Raw genomic sequence first — 20,011 nt, forward strand, 5'->3', positions numbered from 1 at the left:
GGGGGATGTTTCTGTCACCAATCTGGCGCTTTTTCACCATGCCCACTGTGTACAGCAAGTACGCCACTTGCAACCACTGTCAGCGGAAGTTGAGCAGAGGTGCAGACCCCTTAAAGTTCAGCACCAGCTCGCTCATCAACCACCTTGCGGCTAAACATTTCCACCAGCATGAGGAGTTCCAGAGGCTGAAGGCATCTGGTGCTGGCAGTGGCACCACACCCATCACTGCACAGCCTTCAGCAGCAGCAGCAGCAACAGCAGCCACCCGCCCTCCTGCTCCTCCAGCAGCACCAGCAGGAGTGCGGAAACGCACTGCTCCTCCCCCCTCTGCAACTCCTGCCGCCGAAACTGAGGCCTGTTCTGGCAGCCAGTCCTCAGTGGCCTCCTCTGCTGTGTCTGCTGATTCCCGTGTCAGCAAAAGGCCACGCCAGAGCCTTTTGAGCGAGTCCTTCCAGGGGGTGGTTAGGGCTCTGCCTCCCAGCAGCCGTCGCGTGCGGCAGCTGAACGGCTTGCTGGCACGGGCCATGTGCTCCCAACTCCTGCCGTACACGCTCGTGCAGGAGGGGAGCGACATTCGTGCGCTGCTTGCTTGCGCAGCCCCAGACTGGCAGCTCCCCAGCAGACACTTTTTCTCCCGCAAGGCCATTCCTGCACTGCACCGCTTTGTGATGGCCAATGTGGAGCGAGGGCTGGAGCACGCGGTTGGTGAAAGGGTCCACGTCACCATGGACTCCTGGAGCAGCCGCTTCGGGACAGGCCGCTACCTGTCCTTCACTGTCCACTGGGTCAGCTTGGTGGAAGGGGGTGAGGATGGGAGAGCAGCAGCGGGCACAGCAGCAGCAGCAACACAGTGGGTGGTGCCACCCCGCAGGGTCAGGGGAACTGCAGCAGGTTCCTCCGATCCTCTGCCATCCTCCGGCACACCTGGCCAAACCCCCCGCCTCAGCAGCAGCGTGAAGGCCCGCCACTGCCAAGCGCTGCTGCACTTGGTCAGCCTTGGGAAGACCAAGCTGACGGCAACCCATGTGTTGGCCAAACTCCAGGAGCAGGAGAGGATTTGGCTGACCCCCAGAGGCCTCAGAGTCGGAGAGGTGGTGGCCGACAATGGGGCCAATCTGGTTGCCGCAATACACAGGGGAAACCTGACCCACATCCCCTGTCTTGCCCACGTGCTGAACCTGGTGGTGCAGAAGTTCCTGCGCACCTACCAGGGGATGGGCGAACTGCTGGAAACGGCAAGGAATGTTGTGCGTCACTTCCGGCGCTCGGCTGCAGCCTGTGCGAGCCTGGAAGACGTGCAAAAGGAGCTGGATCTGCCACGCCATCGGCTGATCCTTGACGTTCCGACTCGCTGGAACTCCACCCTGGCGATGTTGGAGCGTCTGGTTGAACAGAGGCGCGCTGTCAACCAGTACCTTGCCCTGGCCAATGTTTCCGCAGCTCAGAGAAGGGACAAGACCAGCAACATCCCGTCCATCGTCCCCGATGATGACTGGAGGCACATGCAGCAGGTGTGCTTAGTGCTGGCTCCCTTCCTGCAGGCCACAAACATGGTGAGCAGGGACCATGCTATGGTCTGCGAGTGGGTGCCCCTGGTTTCTCTGCTGAACAGGGCCCTCGATGCTTTGCTGGAACAGGGAGCGGCAGCCTTGGACCAGCAGGAGCGGCAACCAGCTGCGCAGTCCACCTCTGAGGGGGAGGAGGAGGAGGACTTGGTGGAGGTCCCTGACCTGGCAGCTGATGAGGGGGATCAGCACAGCGCAGCTGAGTTGGTGCGGGGGTGGAGAGAGGATGAGGCGGCAGAGGAGGAGGATGAGGACAGCACTGACGTCGATGTGCCAGCAGACGTGGCCCGCCTCTTCCCAATGGCAGCGCACATGCTGACGTGCCTGCGCAGGGACCCCAGGGTGATCCAGATGAAGCAGAGGGAGGACATCTGGATCAGCATGATGTTGGACCCACGCCTCAAGGGGAAGTTGAGCCAGTTCCTGCCGCCTGCAGGAGGAGACCCAGCGCAACAAATAAGGAGCTTGCAGCAGGCCCTTGTTGAGCGCTTGGAGGAAGCCTTCCCCCAGCCTTCCACCCCCACTGTCCAGCAGCCAGCACAGAGGCAGCAGCAGGTGCCTGCATCCAGCAGCAGCAAGCGCCCCACAGACCTGCTGTCTCTCAGCCACGAGCTCTACAGGACTGTAGAGGCTCCGGCAGCAGTGACTAGAGAGGAGATGCATGCAGCAGCATCCTCCTCCGGTCACAGCCAGCGCCTGACCCGCATGGTGGCTGACTACATGGGGTCGTACAGCGGGCTTGACAGCGATGCCCCTGTTGATCCCATGGAGTATTGGGTCAAGCGCATGGAGATCTGGAGCGAGCTGGCGCAGTACGCCCTGGAAGTGCTGTCCTGCCCCCCTTCCAGCGTGCTGTCCGAGCGCTGCTTCAGTGCAGCTGGTGGCGTGGTCACCGAGAAACGCTCACGTCTGTCTCACAAGTCTGTGGACAGACTGACGTTTCTCAAGATGAACCAGGCGTGGGTGGAAGGCGAGTTCCTGGCCCCTGTTGTCGGCGAGAGGGGGACATGAACTGGCTGCCGGAACCATCGTTAATGTGCCTTACCACCCTTTACCACCTCCTGGCTCCTGCTCACTAAGCCAGCCTGGTTCACTTTGACTATTACGTCACCTGCAGCCACACATTTTACACCTACAGTGGGCTGCTGTGTACTGCCCTTCTGCTGTCTGTCTGTGTTTCCCACTGCCAGGGTACACAGATGATTAACCTTCTGCTGCCACTCTGCCACCAGCTATTACGTCAAACAATAGCTATATTGGTTGCAAAACCAAAACCAAACAAACCATTAAAAAAAAAAAAAAGTTTAATTTTTCTGAGGTGCCCGGGTTGAAAACTGTGTTGTCCCAGTTGTGTATTGGACACAATGTGGGCTGCACGACCGCTGTCTGGGACCTCCTGTTGTGTTTATTTACAGCCCTGGTATCACCGCTAGGTACCAGGGCTATTATGTCACGCTGCCTACCTGCTGCCACACTCACACTGCTCCTCCATACCTCCTCCTGCTGCTGCTGCTGCTGTCTGTCTGTGTTTCCCACTGCCAGGGTACACAGATGATTTACCTTCTGCTGCCACTCTGCCACCAGCTATTACGTCAAACAATAGCTATATTGGTTGCAAAACCAAAACCAAACAAACCATTAAAAAAAAAAAAAAAGGTTTAATTTTTCTGAGGTGCCCGGGTTGAAAACTGTGTTGTCCCAGTTGTGTATTGGACACAATGTGGGCTGCACGACCGCTGTCTGGGACCTCCTGTTGTGTTTATTTACAGCCCTGGTATCACCGCTAGGTACCAGGGCTATTATGTCACGCTGCCTACCTGCTGCCACACTCACACTGCTCCTCCATACCTCCTCCTGCTGCTGCTGCTGTCTGTCTGTGTTTCCCACTGCCAGGGTACACAGATGATTTACCTTCTGCTGCCACTCTGCCACCAGCTATTACGTCAAACAATAGCTATATTGGTTGCAAAACCAAAACCAAACAAACCATTAAAAAAAAAAAAAGGTTTAATTTTTCTGAGGTGCCCGGGTTGAAAACTGTGTTGTCCCAGTTGTGTATTGGACACAATGTGGGCTGCACGACCGCTGTCTGGGACCTCCTGTTGTGTTTATTTACAGCCCTGGTATCACCGCTAGGTACCAGGGCTATTATGTCACGCTGCCTACCTGCTGCCACACTCACACTGCTCCTCCATACCTCCTCCTGCTGCTGCTGCTGCTGTCTGTCTGTGTTTCCCACTGCCAGGGTACACAGATGATTTACCTTCTGCTGCCACTCTGCCACCAGCTATTACGTCAAACAATAGCTGCTCGCCTACTCCTCCATTCCTCCTCCTGCTGCTGCTGTCTGTCTGTGTTTCCCACTGCCAGGGTACACAGATGATTTACCTTCTGCTGCCACTCTGCCACCAGCTATTACGTCAAACAATAGCTATATTGGTTGCAAAACCAAAACCAAACAAACCATTAAAAAAAAAAAAAAGGTTTAATTTTTCTGAGGTGCCCGGGTTGAAAACTGTGTTGTCCCAGTTGTGTATTGGACACAATGTGGGCTGCACGACCGCTGTCTGGGACCTCCTGTTGTGTTTATTTACAGCCCTGGTATCACCGCTAGGTACCAGGGCTATTATGTCACGGCGAGCTGCCTGCCTCATTGACTGCCTGCTGCCACACACTCATCCTCCTCCTCCTGCTGATGAATTTACCTCCTGCTGTCTTTGTGTTTCCACTGCCAGGGAGCACATACAATGGCGCTTCCAACATGCGTGCGCCCACCAGCTATTTGTTACGCTCAAAAATAGCTGCATTTCTTTAAAAAAAAATTGAAAAGAGAAATACGTGAAGAAGAAGAAGACGATATTGAAAAGGAAGGAGAAGAAGAAGAAGAAGAAGAAGAAGAAGAAGAAGAAGAAGAAGAAGAAGAAGAAGAAGAAGAAGAAGAAGAAGAAGAAGAAGAAGAAGAAGAAGAAGAAGAAGAAGAAGAAGAAGAAGAAGAAGAAGAAGAAGAAGAAGAAGAAGAAGTATATACAGTAACACTACTGAACAAAATTAAGGACACAACTTCTCTTTCCACATTTTTTTTTAAAGGAACATCCCCACATAATCACTTGCTGTTGTTACTTGGAAAAAAAGAGGTTTCTTGCATCATTCACCCTCAAAACAAGTGTTGGAAGCTATTTAAGGCCAATTCGAATAGTCAGCTCGAATAGTTAGCTCGAATACCGACTCGAATAGTGAGCTCGAAGTCCGAGGTCGAATCGAATAGTAAAAATTATTCGACTCGAATATTCGAATGACCTCGAATAATTTACTATTCGAATTCGACCAAACTCGAATTTTAAAAAGGGGTATTTGAGCACCACTACCTTTTACCACTGTTATCTAGTCCATTCCCCTATACACATTATGTAGTTTACACCGACCCATTCCTTGCAATCACCCCCCTACTATAACATATCACTAAACACTATGTTTGAAATACTATTCTTATTACACTAAATAATAATCCATTTGTATCTTTTTATGGCAACATTTATAGCTATGCCTCTGTCTTTTGTTTACAGTTGTTTATCCCCTGCTTATTGCCTGAAGAAGTGGGCTATGCCCGCGAAACGCGTTGCATCTTTGGGGTATTTTCAATAAATGTGTATATCTATACATTTACAGTCCTTGGTGTCTGCTTTAACGGAGGCGAGTCCACCACTTCCTCCCAGCAATTTTTAAAAAATTTTATGTACTTTTATCCTTCTGGCGCCTCTGTTCACCTACCAATATATTTGAGTCCACCCCAGGTGGAGGGGTGATCTACCCCCTTTCTTCCTATCTACAGAGAGCGACTTCTTAATCCTGAGTGAGGACAGGTCTAATCTCCTCACCTGCCTAATGAGTGGTTACCTAGGTGGTAACCCGTGTTTGTGAGTATTACCATCTCACTGTTTCATTTATCCAATCAATTTTGACATACTACACCATATTGGGCTCTCGATTTCTCTTCAACTTTAGTCTTCAAAGAAAGCCCAGACTTTGGAGCACCTGCCTTGCTGGCGATTTCTGTTTGCGCCTCTTTTGCCTCTCACTTGAACTTCCACGCTTGTGGTGCCTGAAATTGCGCGCCGCCTACCTTGTGGCATAAGGCGAACTTGTGCAGCAGTGGGTTCTTCAACAGACTCATCTGTGCTGCTGCTACGACGGCAATGTTCTCGTTCACAAACAAAATCTGGGTCTCTGTCCACATTGTCCATACCCTCCTCTTCCATCTCCTGAAACTCATCATATGTCATTGTGGGGGGCCGCCGCCGTGGAGTAGAGCTCCCCAGAACAACCTCTGCGCAGCTCACCCCAACGTCGTCTTCAAGATCTTGTCGGCCGACCTCCTGCAATTGCAACCCCTCCTGCCCAACTTGCTCTGGGATTTAAGTTTCCGAGTCCTCCTCGGACTCGCCTTGTATTTCAGTGCACGGTGCATTTCCCACAGTTAATGGTTGTGAATCCGGGCACAACATTTCTGGCTGTTCCTCCATTGACCTTTGAAAGGTGGAAGTTTGTTGGGCTGGGAATAGCTCCTGCGAATACCCCATTGTGTCCTGAGGTAATTCATCGAACTGGTTATCTGGCAGTTGTGTGCGTGGTGTCGCTGCCGGTTGTGTCAGCTTTGTGCCCACTGGCTCCTTGTAACTGGCTGAGGACTCGGACCTCGTGCGTGATGTGCTGGTGCTGCTTAACCCACTGCTGGACGCTTGAGAGGTCATCCAAGTAATTATCTGGTCCTGTTCTTTTGGATTTGTGAGGGTTGTTGTCCTGGACAACATGGGCGGTATTGAGTGGGTTTTCTTGGGTGCTCCCCTGTGGCCTGTACGTGAACCGTCAAGGGAAACACCTCTTCCCTTGCCCCTCCCTCTTTCACCGGATTTCTTCCTCATTTCACTTATCCTTAAAGTACACGCTGACTGGCAGCAGTACAGTGGCAGTACAGAAATGCTATACAGTGGTGGGTGAGCGCTGTACCACTATTCCCAGCAGCGACACAGAGCACAATGCTATACAGTAGCGGGTGAGTGGTGTACCACTATTCCCAGCAGCGACACAGAGCACAATGCTATACAGTGGCGAGTGAGCGGTGTACTACTATTCCCAGCAGACACAGAGTGACAGTAAACAGAATGCTATATAGTGTGGCTGAGCGAGGTACACAGAGTGGCAGTAAACAGAATGCTATATAGTGTGGCTGAGCGAGCGGTGTACTACTATTCCCAGCAGACACAGAACAGTAAACAGAATGCTATATAGTGTGGCTGAGCGGTGTACCACTATTCCCAGCAGCGACACAGAGCACAATGCTATACAGTGGCGGGTGAGCGGTGTACCAATATTCCCAGCAGCGACACAGAGCACAATGCTATACAGTGGCGGGTGAGCGGTGTACTACTATTCCCAGCAGACACAGAGTGGCAGTAAACAGAATGCTATATAGTGTGGCTGAGCGAGGTACACAGAGTGGCAGTAAACAGAATGCTATATAGTGTGGCTGAGCGAGCGGTGTACTACTATTCCCAGCAGACACAGAGTGGCAGTAAACAGAATGCTATATAGTGTGGCTGAGCGAGGTACACAGAGTGGCAGTAAACAGAATGCTATATAGTGTGGCTGAGCGAGCGGTGTACTACTATTCCCAGCAGACACAGAGTGGCAGTAAACAGAATGCTATATAGTGTGGCTGAGCGAGGTACACAGAGTGGCAGTAAACAGAATGCTATATAGTGTGGCTGAGCGAGCGGTGTACTACTATTCCCAGCAGCGACACAATGACTGGGGGGACCCTGGCTAGCGTGGCTGGAGCGCGAACTACCCTGCCTGCCTACCCAAAGCTAAACCCACAGACAAATGGCGGAGATATGACATGGTTCGGGTATTTATTTACCCGAACCACGTGACAGTTCGGCCAATCAGAGCGCGTTCGGGTCCGAACCACGTGACCCGTTCGGCCAATCACAGCGCTAGCCGAACGTTCGGGGAACGTTCGGCCATGCGCTCTTAGTTCGGCCATGTGGCCAAACAGTTTGGCTGAACACCATCAGGTGTTCGGCTGAACTCGAACATCACCCGAACAGGGTGATGTTCTGCAGAACCCGAACAGTGGCGAACACTGTTCGCCCAACACTAGTGTAAAGCAGTAATCAAAGCAAAAGGTGGCTACTTTGAAGAACCTAGAATATGACATATTTTCAGTTGTTTCACACTTTTTGGTTATGTACTATACTTCCACATGTGTTAATCCATAGTTTGGATGCCTTCAGTGTGAATCTACAATGTTTATACTCATGAAAATAAAGCAAACTCTTTAAATGAGAAGGTGTGTCCAAACTTTTGGTCTGTACTGTACATAGAGGAAGTTTTTCATTGTGAAAATGTACTTCAGATATAAACAGATTTGGGGGGGCGTGGCCGGCAGCCGAGGCAGATGGACGTGTGCTAGCTCCGCTCTGCACCCTCCGGCTGCATTCGCCCGATATATGCCTGTCACAGCGCATCCAAAAGGCGCTCACTAGCTCAGAGAAGACCCCCAGCACACCCGGCATCCAGATGGGCGGTCGCCGAACCGACAAAACCGCGGAGAACGAGACTCACAAACAGGTCCCGGCCTCCGGCAATAGAAACAAGATGGCGCACGGACAATCGGGGGCGGCCTCTCCCACCCAGTCCACGAGTGAGAGCAGTCTGGCCTCGCAACAGCAACAGGGGGACCGCAAAACCCAGAGGCAACAGGGTCCGGCCAAAGGCAAGACACCTGGGAGCAAGTCTCAGCAGCCTACCTCCTCCTCCACCAAGACAACCAAGATGGCGCCCGAGTCTCCACGCACTGAATCCCCAGGCCCGGCATCTGAAGCAAACAGCTCAGCATTCACATCGCTGACAGCACAGGAACAGCAGCAGCAAACCGAGACAATCATACAAGGTACTGGGGACATAGCGGACAGGGATAAGATCCTGTTAGAGCAATTTGAGCTGATTTTACAACTAAAGCTAGACGAGGCCTCAGCCCGTATCACCCACCAGCTCAAAAGGGAGATAAGAGAGCTCGGGGCCAGAACGAACGCACTAGAGCAGAGAATGGACAATGCTACAGTGGTCCTGGAGGCACACGAAAAGGACATAGAGATAGTGCAATCAGAAACGCAGTTGAACCAACTTAAACTGGAGGACTTTGAGAACAGGGCAAGGCGGGTCAACCTCCGGATCCGTGGGATCCCTGAATCGGTAACTGATCTAACTTCTACCATCACAGCCCTGTTTCAAGAATTAGATCCCACCATCCCGATAGAACGGTTGGAATTTGACCGGATTCACAGAGCCCTCACCCAGTTGAAACCTAACGGCCCACCCCGGGACATACTAGTAAAACCTACCTTTTACAACACTAAAGAGGCCTTACTGCGTGCAGCAAGAGATAAGGACAATTTAACCTTTCAAGGACACTCTTATCAGATCTTTACTGACTTGGCCCCAGCCACAATTCAGAGAAGAAGAGCAATGAAGCCAATTTTACAGATCCTGATGGCACACAAAATTAAATACAAATGGGGGTTCCCCTTTAAACTGAATTTCACTTATCGTGATAAGCAAGTGTCTGTAGCATCCCCTGAAGAGGCCCAACAAAAACTTGAAGCACTGCACCTATGCCTACCAGCCGGGTCCCCCGCCCGCAGCACGACATCTGCACGCTCAGCGCCTTTATGGGAAACGGTTAAGGCTCGTCGCACCACCTCGAGACGACGTGATCCTTCATGCTCTCCTTCGAGAATGTCAGACCCAGGGTGAAAATGGGGTATCACCAGATTTTGTGTTTAAAATGGCCAGGGCCTTTTCGCTTTTGTTTTAGGTCCTGAGCATCGAGTACTTTATCTCACACCACACGGAACGCTAACTGGCACCAGGCAGGAAGCCATACTTAAGATAAAGACCTGTTGTTACTTAGTTTTTATCCTATGGATCCTTCTATCTTCTTAGGCACCTGTTTGTCCTATATATAGCAACTACTGCTTTAAATCTGTAAATAGGTTATGCATGCTATTGATCCTTTTAAGGCAGTAGAACCTCTGCTGTTCAGAAGAATTGTTTATTATACTGTTTAGTCAAAAGCGTGACAAGCATTCAATTTTCATTCATTTGAGTTTTTGAGTTAAGCTATGCAGCCGGAGGAGGTTACTGGACCCCCGCCGAACGTTAGGTTAATTCCCAGGTACGACCGGGAATGACTCTGGCTCTCCCTGTGTCTTTCAGACACAGCGACAGCCACCTGTTCAGAATGTTATGCTTCCCTCTGTTTGGACTCCTTCCAGAGGGACGCGCTTTAATGTTGCTTTTCTCTTTTCTTTTCCTTGTACTCCTTTCCCCCCTTCTCCCCACCCACTACCCCCCTTTTCGAGGTCACTAGCCCCAAGAGCGGGAGAAGTATATAGAGCTTTAAAAAACAAAGAAACACACCATGGCATCTGCTGACACAACAAAGGGACTCACAATAATATCCCACAATGTGCAAGGTTTTATTGCTCCGCAGAAAAGAACCAAGGCTTTCAATTACTACAAATCCTGTAAAGCGGACATTGTCTGCTTACAGGAAACAAGGTTCTCGGTTTCCTCCCACCCCTCCTTCCTTAGTTATCATTTCCCACAGACCTACAGTTCATGGGCACGAGAGAAAGTGAGGGGGGTGACAATAGCATTTCGCAGGGGCCTTCCATTCAAATGTGCAAAAAGTATATCCGACCCAACCGGGAGATATGTACTTCTAGTAGGCTCATTGGGGGATATAAATATTACCCTGGTCTCATACTATGCCCCCAACACTTTTCAGGAGCATTTCCTCTCCCACCTAGTACAAGTAATAAACCAACATAGCACAGGTACTCTCATATTCTGTGGCGACACTAACGCAGTATTGGATGAGGCCCTAGATAGATCAAAACCTACTAGTCAATCTACTTTACCCAAACCAGTCGGAGCTCCAAACCCTTCAGCAATTAAGGTCTTATTCCGTTCACAAAACCTTTTTGATGCTTGGAGAGAGTTTAACCCCACTACCAAAGATTTTACATTCTATTCCAATCCACACAATAGCTTTTGCCGAATAGATCACTTTTTCCTACACCAGCAACTTCTCCCCAACATAACCAGACCAGAGCTAAAATCCTTACGGTCACCTGGTCTGATCACAGTCCCCTTCTAATAAACCTCTCATCTTTGGCCCCCCGGAAATCACACTATAGATGGCGCATGAACGACTTGTTGCTTTCAGACCCAGACTCCCTAGATAAAATCCAAACCTACCTAGAAGAATACATGGAGGAGAATGGTGGGTCAGTTATGTCCCCCATTACGCTCTGGGAGGCCCTAAAAGTGACAGTGAGAGGACAAATTATAGGTCTAGCCTCATTTAGGAAAAAGCAAAGACAGAAGGAGATACTTGACCTCACCACTAGCTTAGAGAAAGCTGAGGCAGCTTGGAAGGAAAACGACACTGCTCCCCGGAAGAGAGATAGGGATCTCCTACGCACTCAGCTCGATCTTAGGCTCACTGACAACGCGGAAAAGCAGCTGCGATGTCAGAAAAATCGATATTATAGATGGGCTAACAAATGTAGCACTTTACTAGCCAACAAATTAAAGCATAGAGTATATAAACCTCCCACGTTGTCAGTCCGCCTACCCACAGGGCAAACTACTTTAGATCCACAAAAGATTACGCAAGGCTTTCAAAAGTTCTTAAGCAACCTATACTCCTCCCCAAACCCTCCTCCCACAGGGGAAACTAGATCCTTTTTAGATTCTATAGTTCTCCCCCATGTCCCCACAGCCTTTATAGACCAATTAAATAGCAACATAACACCAGAAGAAGTTAATTTGGCAATCAAAACCCTTAAGACTTCCAAAACCCCGGGACCAGATGGGTTTTCAGGCCTGTTTTATAAAAAATTTGCAACGGCTCTGAGCCCGCTACTCGCCCCTCTCTTTAATGCCTATAAAACAGGCCAAACCCCGCACCCCAGCTCACTACAAGCAGACATAGTTATGATCCCAAAGACAGATCAGGAGCCTCTAGAGCCACAACATTCAGACCCATATCTTTACTGAACATAGACCATAAACTACTGGGGAAGATCTTGGCCACTTAACAGATTCCTTGCCGATATAATACATAAGGACCAATCAGGCTTTGTGCCTGGGCGCCAAGCATCAGACGCTACCTTACGTGCAATTCAGATAACCGAAATATTACAAACGCGAAATATCCCTGGCCTTTATCTATCGCTCGATATCTATAAAGCTTTTGATCAACTTTCTTGGGACTATTTATATGAGGTACTGTGTAAATGGGGTCTAGGAGGCTCCTTTACCACCTGGATTAGAACCTTATACTCTAACCCATCTGCTAACATTCATTATGCAGGCTCGGCGTCTTCCACAATTCAAATCCAGAGAGGCACCCGCCAGGGCTGCCCCCTATCGCCCATTCTTTTTATCATGGCCATAGAACCCCTGGCAGCTGCCATCCGTCAGCAAGAAGATATAAAAGGGGTAGAATTAGCAGGGGTACAGCATAAACTGAACCTCTTCGCAAATGATCTGTTACTCTTTATCACACAGCCACAATCCACAATCCCAGCACTAATGTCCCTTATATCCAAATTTTCCTTAATCTCGGGACTGCAGATAAACGCCAGCAAGTCCAAAATGCTTAACATTAGTTTACCGCCAGAAATTTGCCAAACACTAAAATCCCAAAATCACTTCGAGAGGGCAGATCCTAGCCTGGAGTATTTGGGAATTAATCTTACCCCTTCATATGACACACTGTTCCAACATAACTACTACCCATTGGCCAAATTAATCACTCGCTCCCTGGCTCAATGGTCCTCCTTAGAGTTGAGCCGAAATTTTCGTAATTTCGCATTACTAAAATTACGCATGCGAAATTTGCGATTACGATGCGAAATTACGGTAGTGTAATTGCCATTAAAATCATAATTGAAAATACCGTAAGCGTAATTTTCAACGCGTAATTTCGCGTTTCGTTCATGCCGTAATTTCGCATTAAACGCTACCGTAATTTTGCGTTAAACCGTAACGCTCCGTATAATATAAAAAAGCCGCCGACTTTAAGGGTTAATAGCAAAGCCCCCTTAAATGCTAAGAGCCTCAAATTTGGAGAATATATTAAGGAGATCAGGAGGAATAAGAGGAAATTTTTTTTTTTCAAAAAGACCTTATAGTTTTTAAAGAAAATCGATGTTGAAGTTTCAAAGGAAAAATGTAAACATTTAAAAACCCGCTGACTTTAACGGTTAATAGCAAAGCCTGCTTAAAGTTTAGGAACACCAAATTCCCAGGGTATATTAAGGGGATCAGTGGGAATAAGAGGAAAATTTTTTTTTCAAAAAGACCTTATAGTTTTTGAGAAAATCGATTTTTAAGTTTCAAGGGCGAAAATGTCTTTTAAATGCAGAAAATGTCAGTTTTTTTTGCACAGGTAACAATAGTGTATTATTTTCATAGATTCCCCCAAGTGGGAAGAGTTTTACTTACTTTGTTCTGAGTGTGGGAAATATAAAAAAAAAAAACAACGTGGGGTCCCCCCTCCCAGACCTCTTTAACCCCTTGTCCCCCATGCAGGCTGGGATAGCCAGAATGCGGAGCACCGGCCGCGTGGGGCTCCGCACCCTGACTATACCAGCCCGCATAGTCCATGGATTGGGGGGTCTCGGAAGGGGAGGGGCAGCCAAGCTTTCCCCTCCCCCTCCGAGCCCTTGTCCAATCCAAGGACAAGGGGCTCTTCTCCACCTCCGATGGGCGGTGGAGGTGGAGGCCGCGATTTCCTGGGGGGGAGGTTCATGGTGGAATCTGGGAGTCCCCTTTAAAAAGGGGTCCCCCAGATGCCCGACCCCCCTCCCAGGAGAAATGAGTATAGAGGTACTTGTACCCCTTACCCATTTCCTTTAAGAGTTAAAAGTAAATAAACACACAAACACTTAGAAAAAGTATTTTAATTGAACAAAAAACATAACCACGAAAAAAGTCCTTTAATATTCTTAATTAACCATTAATACTTACCTGTCCCTTTAAATAAATGATCCCTCACAATAGCCTCGGAAATGTTCTATCAGTTACAATGTAACAAAGTTATTACAATGTAACAACTTTGTTACATTGTAACTACGCCGCACCCGACGTCACTCACCGCCGCCGCCGCCGCCGCGTCTGTGCTGCAGGACCCGACAGAGCTCTGAGCTATAGCTCAGAGCTCTCTAAGCATCTTTGTATTTGGGCTCCAAGGAGCCCCATTGGTCCTTAGCAGACCAATGGGGTTCCTTCTGATTTAAAGGAACCCCATTGGTCTGCTAAGGACCAATGAGGCTCCTTGGAGCCCAAATACAAAGATGCTTAGAGAGCTCTGAGCTATAGCTCAGAGCTCTGTCGGGTCCTGCAGCACAGACGCGGCGGCGGCGGCGGCGGCGGTGAGTGACGTCGGGTGCGGCGTAGTTACAATGTAACAAAGTTGTTACATTGTAATAACTTTGTTACATTGTAACTGATAGAACATTTCCGAGGATATTGCGAGGGATCATTTATTTAAAGGGACAGGTAAGTATTAATGGTTAATTAAGAATATTAAAGGACTTTTTTCGTGGTTATGTTTTTTGTTCAATTAAAATACTTTTTCTAAGTGTCTGTGTGTTTATTTACTTTAACTCTTAAAGGAAATGGGTAAGGGGTACAAGTACCTCTATACTCATTTCTCCTGGGAGGGGGGGTGGGCATCTGGGGGACCCCTTTTTAAAGGGGACTCCCAGATTCCACTATGAACCTCCCCCCCAGGAAATCGCGGCCTCCACCTCCACCGCCCATCGGAGGTGGAGAAGAGCCCCTTGTCCTTGGATTGGACAAGGGCTCGGAGGGGGAGGGGAAAGCTTGGCTGCCCCTCCCCTTCCGAGACCCCCCAATCCATGGACCATGCGGGCTGGTATAGTCAGGGTGCGGAGCCGCACGCGGCCGGTGCTCCGCATTCTGGCTATCCCAGCCTGCATGGGGGACAAGGGGTTAAAGAGGTCTGGGAGGGGGGACCCCACGTCGTTTTTTTTTTTATATTTCCCACACTCAGAACGAAGTAAGTAAAACTCTTCCCACTTGGGGGAATCTATGAAAATAATACACTATTGTTACCTGTGAAAAAAAAACTGACATTTTCCACATTTAAAAGACATTTTCGCCCTTGAAACTTAAAAATCGATTTTCTCAAAAACTATAAGGTCTTTTTGAAAAAAAAAATTTTCCTCTTATTCCCACTGATCCCCTTAATATACCCTGGGAATTTGGTGTTCCTAAACTTTAAGCAGGCTTTGCTATTAACCGTTAAAGTCGGCGGGTTTTTAAATGTTTACATTTTTCATTTGAAACTTTAACATCGATTTTCTCAAAAACTATAAGGTCTTTTTGAAAAAAATTTTTTTCCTCTTGTTCCTCCTGATCTCCTTAATATATTCTCCAAATTTGAGGCTTTTAGCATTTAAGGGGGCTTTGCTATTAACCCTTAAAGTCGGCGGCTTTTTTATATTATACGGAGTGTTATGGTTTAACGCGAAATTACGGTAGCGTTTAATGCGAAATTACGGCACGATACGACTGTAATGCGAAAATTACGCGAAAATTACGCTTACGCGAAATTTCGCGAAATCCTTCTTCATTATGATTATGTACTTACGGCCATAATCGTAATTACACTAATTACGCGAAATTTCGCGAAATCGTAATTAGGTCATTACGCTCATCTCTAGTCCTCCTATGGTCTGTCTTGGTTGGGTCGGATAAACTCCATTAAAATGACGCTCCTCCCTAAACTTTTATATCATTTCCGATTGTTGCCTGTCCGAATCCCCCCTCACTTCCTCAGAATGTTACAGAACAAACTCAATAGATTTATTTGGGATAACGCCTCCCCGAGAGTGTGTAAGAGCACGCTATATGTACACAAAAGGGAAGGGGGATTGGGAGTTCCCAATCTCTCCGACTACTATAAGGCGGCCCAACTAAATCATTTTCTTAGTTTGTATAAAGGATCCAGCATGCCAGCATGGACTCTGTTTGATATACCTGCAGCCGCACCTCAATCAATTCAAACACCCACATGGCTGCCTAAACAGTTCCGCCCTGCAGGCCTAAGTCCAGTGATGCGCCACTGTCTCTCAGTGTGGGACACGGTCAGATACTCCCAAAATTTAATGTCTCCAACTTTACCGCTCTTATCCTTCATAGACAACCCCCTGTTCCTTCCAGCCTACGAAAATCCGAGAGGTTTTAAGTGGTGGAGAGACCAGGGTCTAGAGCAGATAAAGTCCCTTACTAATAGTCCTGGATTAATATCATGGGAAGATTTAAGAGACAAATACCAAATCCCATCTCAAGAAAAATTCCGCTATCTTCAATTAAAACATTGGCTGAAATCTTTTTTCCCATCACAGACCCAATTCCCGATTGTTCTCACCAGATTTGAGAGACTCTGTGCCCTGGAACCCTTTGCCAGGGGGGCCATCTCAACTCTATATGCTCTACTAAATGACCCACCGAGGCCATTCCAGCACAAGTATGTTAAAAAATGGGAGACTGAACTCAGAGGGACAAAATCGAAAGAGGAGTGGGAGTTTATTTGGGCCACCACGTCTAAACTATCTCTAAACTTAGCTTTAGTAGAATCATCTTACAAAGTATTGCTAAGATGGTACTGGGTTCCAGCCAGACTCCGACATGTCTCCGAAACAAACCCAGGATTTTGTTTTCGCGGCTGCCAAACAAAGGGAGACATACTCCATATTTTTTGGACATGTCCAATGATATCCAGATTTTGGTCCCGTACATACAGGATGCTACAAGCCTTATTCAACAAAACAGTTACCAGAGACCCGTGGTCTGTTCTTTTACATTATAAAGTGGAATCCCTTACGAAATATCAAAATGCGCTAGCCCAATTTATCTTTGTAGCAGCCTCGCAAACAATAGCTAAAGCCTGGAAAACCCAATTTGTTTCTTTTGAAGAACTGAAAAACAGAGTATCAGCCTATATGATACAGGAACAGATGGCCGGGGTATTCGAAGACAAAGTATCAAAATACCATAAAATATGGGACACATGGAATCATTACATTACCTCAGCCTCTACCTAGTATCCAGAAAATTTTTACCCGTAATGTTTACTCTCCTGCGAACTGGAGCAGGGACCTCGAACCCCCTTATCTACCCCCCCCTCCTCCCCCCCCTCCACTACTCTTCCCACCTCTAGCTCTTTCCTTCCATACCCACTCCTGTATGTGCTTTGTGTGTTTCATGTTAGGGCCTCGGCCCACTCTTTAGAATAGAGTCAGGACAATATCAACAGAATAAATGAGTTTAGCAAAAGATAGACATGACGTGAACCCAGCTGTATTATAAGCTACTCAATGTTGTACCCTAACTCAACTGTTGTGATAAGCAGGTTTTTCTTGCACAAACTTTATACAATGTTAAATGGAAAAACTTTAATAAAAATTTTGAAACAGATATAAACAGATTTATGTTTATACCTGTACTAAATTCTCATGTTGGAGTGGATTCAGAAAAAATTCTTGAATCATTTCTCCATGCTAATTTTTTACTTCAACTGTACAGTAAAATTTCTTTTTAAAAAAGTAAGCATAGAAACTTCAATATTATTTGGTTGCTTTATTTTTATTTTAAGTGTTTTACTTGTTAAATCTTTAGTGTTTAAAATGTTGAAAATGAAGGAGATAACAATATAAGGACAAATAGTTGAAGGATTTATAAAATGAAAAACAAGTCAAAAACAAAAAACTACTTCTAATAAACTAATAAAAGTGTAAAAAAAAAACCCACCAGAACAGGGATCATTGGTCTCCGTTCTGGCAACATTGCACATTTTAAAAATCTAATTGGATTTGGATTTGGAAATTTCTGAATGGAATTACAATAGTCAAAGATTGCTTATTTCCTTGTTTTGGTAACACCAAATATTTTGCATTAAACTTCCAGGCTCGCTAGTATCAAAACCACAAATTGGCTTCATGTATCGCATTGAACTGTGGAAGCATACCAAAACGTTAAGTAAAAAAAAAAACAGTATATTTTTGGTTTCAAGGGAATGAAGTTTAAATGGAAAGAAAAAAAATACGCTATGAGCAGGGGGAGAGTTCATACATTTTAACCACCCTGGCGTTCTATTAAGATCGCCAGGGCAGCTGCGGGAGGGTTTTTTTTTAATAAAAAAAAAACTATTTCATGCAGCCAACTGAAAGTTGGCTGCATGAAAGCCCACTAGAGAGCGCTCCTATCCCATATTTCTGATCGCCTCCGGCGATCCGCAGTAACAAGGAAGGCCGCAATGAGCGGCCTTCCTTGTTTCGTTTTGCTCGTCGCCATGGCGACGAGCGGAGTGACGTCATGGACGTCAGCCGACGTCCTGACGTCAGCCGCCTCCGATCCAGCCCTCAGCGCTGGCCGGAACTGTTTGTTCCGGCTGCGCAGGGCTCAGGCGGCTGGGGGGACCCTCTTTCGCCGCTGCACGCGGCGGATCGCCGCGCTGCGGCGGTGATCAGGTAGCACACGCGGCTGGCAAAGTGCCGGCTGCGTGTGCTGCTTTTTACGGGGAGCAAATCGGCCCAGCAGGGCCTGAGCGGCAGCCACCGGCGGTAATGGACGAGCTGAGCTCGTCCATACCGCTAAGGTGGTTAAAATCAATCCCACTGCTTCCTACAATGATTTTTTTTTTTTAATCTATGTAATTTCTACTTTTTTTTTCTCGGAGTCACTTTATAAAACAGTTTACGAGTTACATTGAAATCAATGGCGCCACCTTTAATGGTAAACAGTAAGGCCCCCTTGCATGCTACCATCATCAAATTTGCTCGGTGTATAAAGGAGATCAATGGGAACAAAAACACCATGTCGTTTTTGAGAAAATCTATTTTGAAGTTACAGTAGAAAAATGTTTTTTAAATGTGGTTAAATGATAGATAAACGTATCCACCCATTGGTAGTAACAATGTACATATTTCCACCGAAACAGCATGAATTTTCTGCCTGACACACAGGCAACCCTATAGTTACTGCGTACTGACACAGCGGCAACCTCTGGGTAGAGATGGGCCGAACCTCCGATTTTAGGTTCGCGAACCCGGTTTGCGAACCTACCACGAAGGTTCTGTTCGCGCGAACTTTCGGTGAACCGCATTAGACTTCAATGGAGAGAAAAAATTATGCTGCCCAAAAAATGATGGAAAAGATGTTTCAAGCGGTCTAATACCTGGACGGAGGCATGGTTGACTGGGATACACGTCAAAAGTCTCAATAAAAAAACCTATATTTGATGCAAACCACTGTTTTAAGTTCAGAAATCACATTGAATGTTGAATTGCAGGCCTAAACTGCTTCACAACATATTGCATGTGTATACATCCATCAGGAAGTGTAATCCCTCCTCTGGAGGAGGAGAATCTTGTCTTCCAGGGATTTGTAGGATCTGCAGTCTGCTTACATTTGTATACAATCTTCAAGTTTAAGAAGGGTACATTAGCTTGCATTTTTGCACCTCGCTTTATTGCATGGGGAGAACGGTTTCCGTAGCCCTGTAAGAGAAAGTGTAATAAGGGCCCTGCCGTAACATAGATATTACGGTAGCTAAGACTACTCCTGGGCCTTTATTGTAGTTGAAGAGATGAGCGAACTGTGACACCACACTTAAAAAAAAAAAAAAAAAAAAAAAACAGCAAACAGAGAAGCGTCCCCATATTGGAGCATTGGATTTGGTAAAGTCTTAAGCCAATGTGTTGTAAGACACAAGTAAGCTTTAGGTTAGCAGGAATGGTTGCATGGCCACCTAGCTTTTCATCCTTCCCAGGCCAGCTAGGCTGGCTTCAGCCTGTAGTGTTGGTGGTATAGTGGTGAGCATAGCTTCCCTCCAAGCAGTTGACCTGGGTTTGAATCCTGGCCAATGTATGTGAGTATGTTTTTGACATCCTACAAATCCCTGAAAGACAAGATCTTCCTCCAAAAGAGGAGGAGGGAGAAGCTGTTGTGGGTTGCTGTTCAAGGAATAAGAATAAGCCAGGAGCAAGCTAACAAGCCTACAAGAGCCTAACTAAGCTTTCCCTAGCAGAGTCTGTCAGCAGCTGTCCTTTCACTAATTACTGTAGGCAGACGAGTGAGTAAAACGGCTGGAGAACCTTGCCTTTTATAAGGGGGGTGGGGCTCCAGGAGTGAGTGTAGCCTGATTGGCTACAATGTGCCTGCTGACTGTGATGTAGAGGGTCAAAGTTGACCCTAATGGAGCATTATGGGGGCAAACCGAACTTCTGTAAAAGATTGCCTTAGCCGGCGAACGCGAACCACCCAAAGTTCGCCTGGAACCG

The sequence above is a fragment of the Hyperolius riggenbachi genome, chromosome 1 (assembly GCF_040937935.1).
Source record: "Hyperolius riggenbachi isolate aHypRig1 chromosome 1, aHypRig1.pri, whole genome shotgun sequence".
NCBI classification, from domain to species: domain Eukaryota; kingdom Metazoa; phylum Chordata; class Amphibia; order Anura; family Hyperoliidae; genus Hyperolius; species Hyperolius riggenbachi.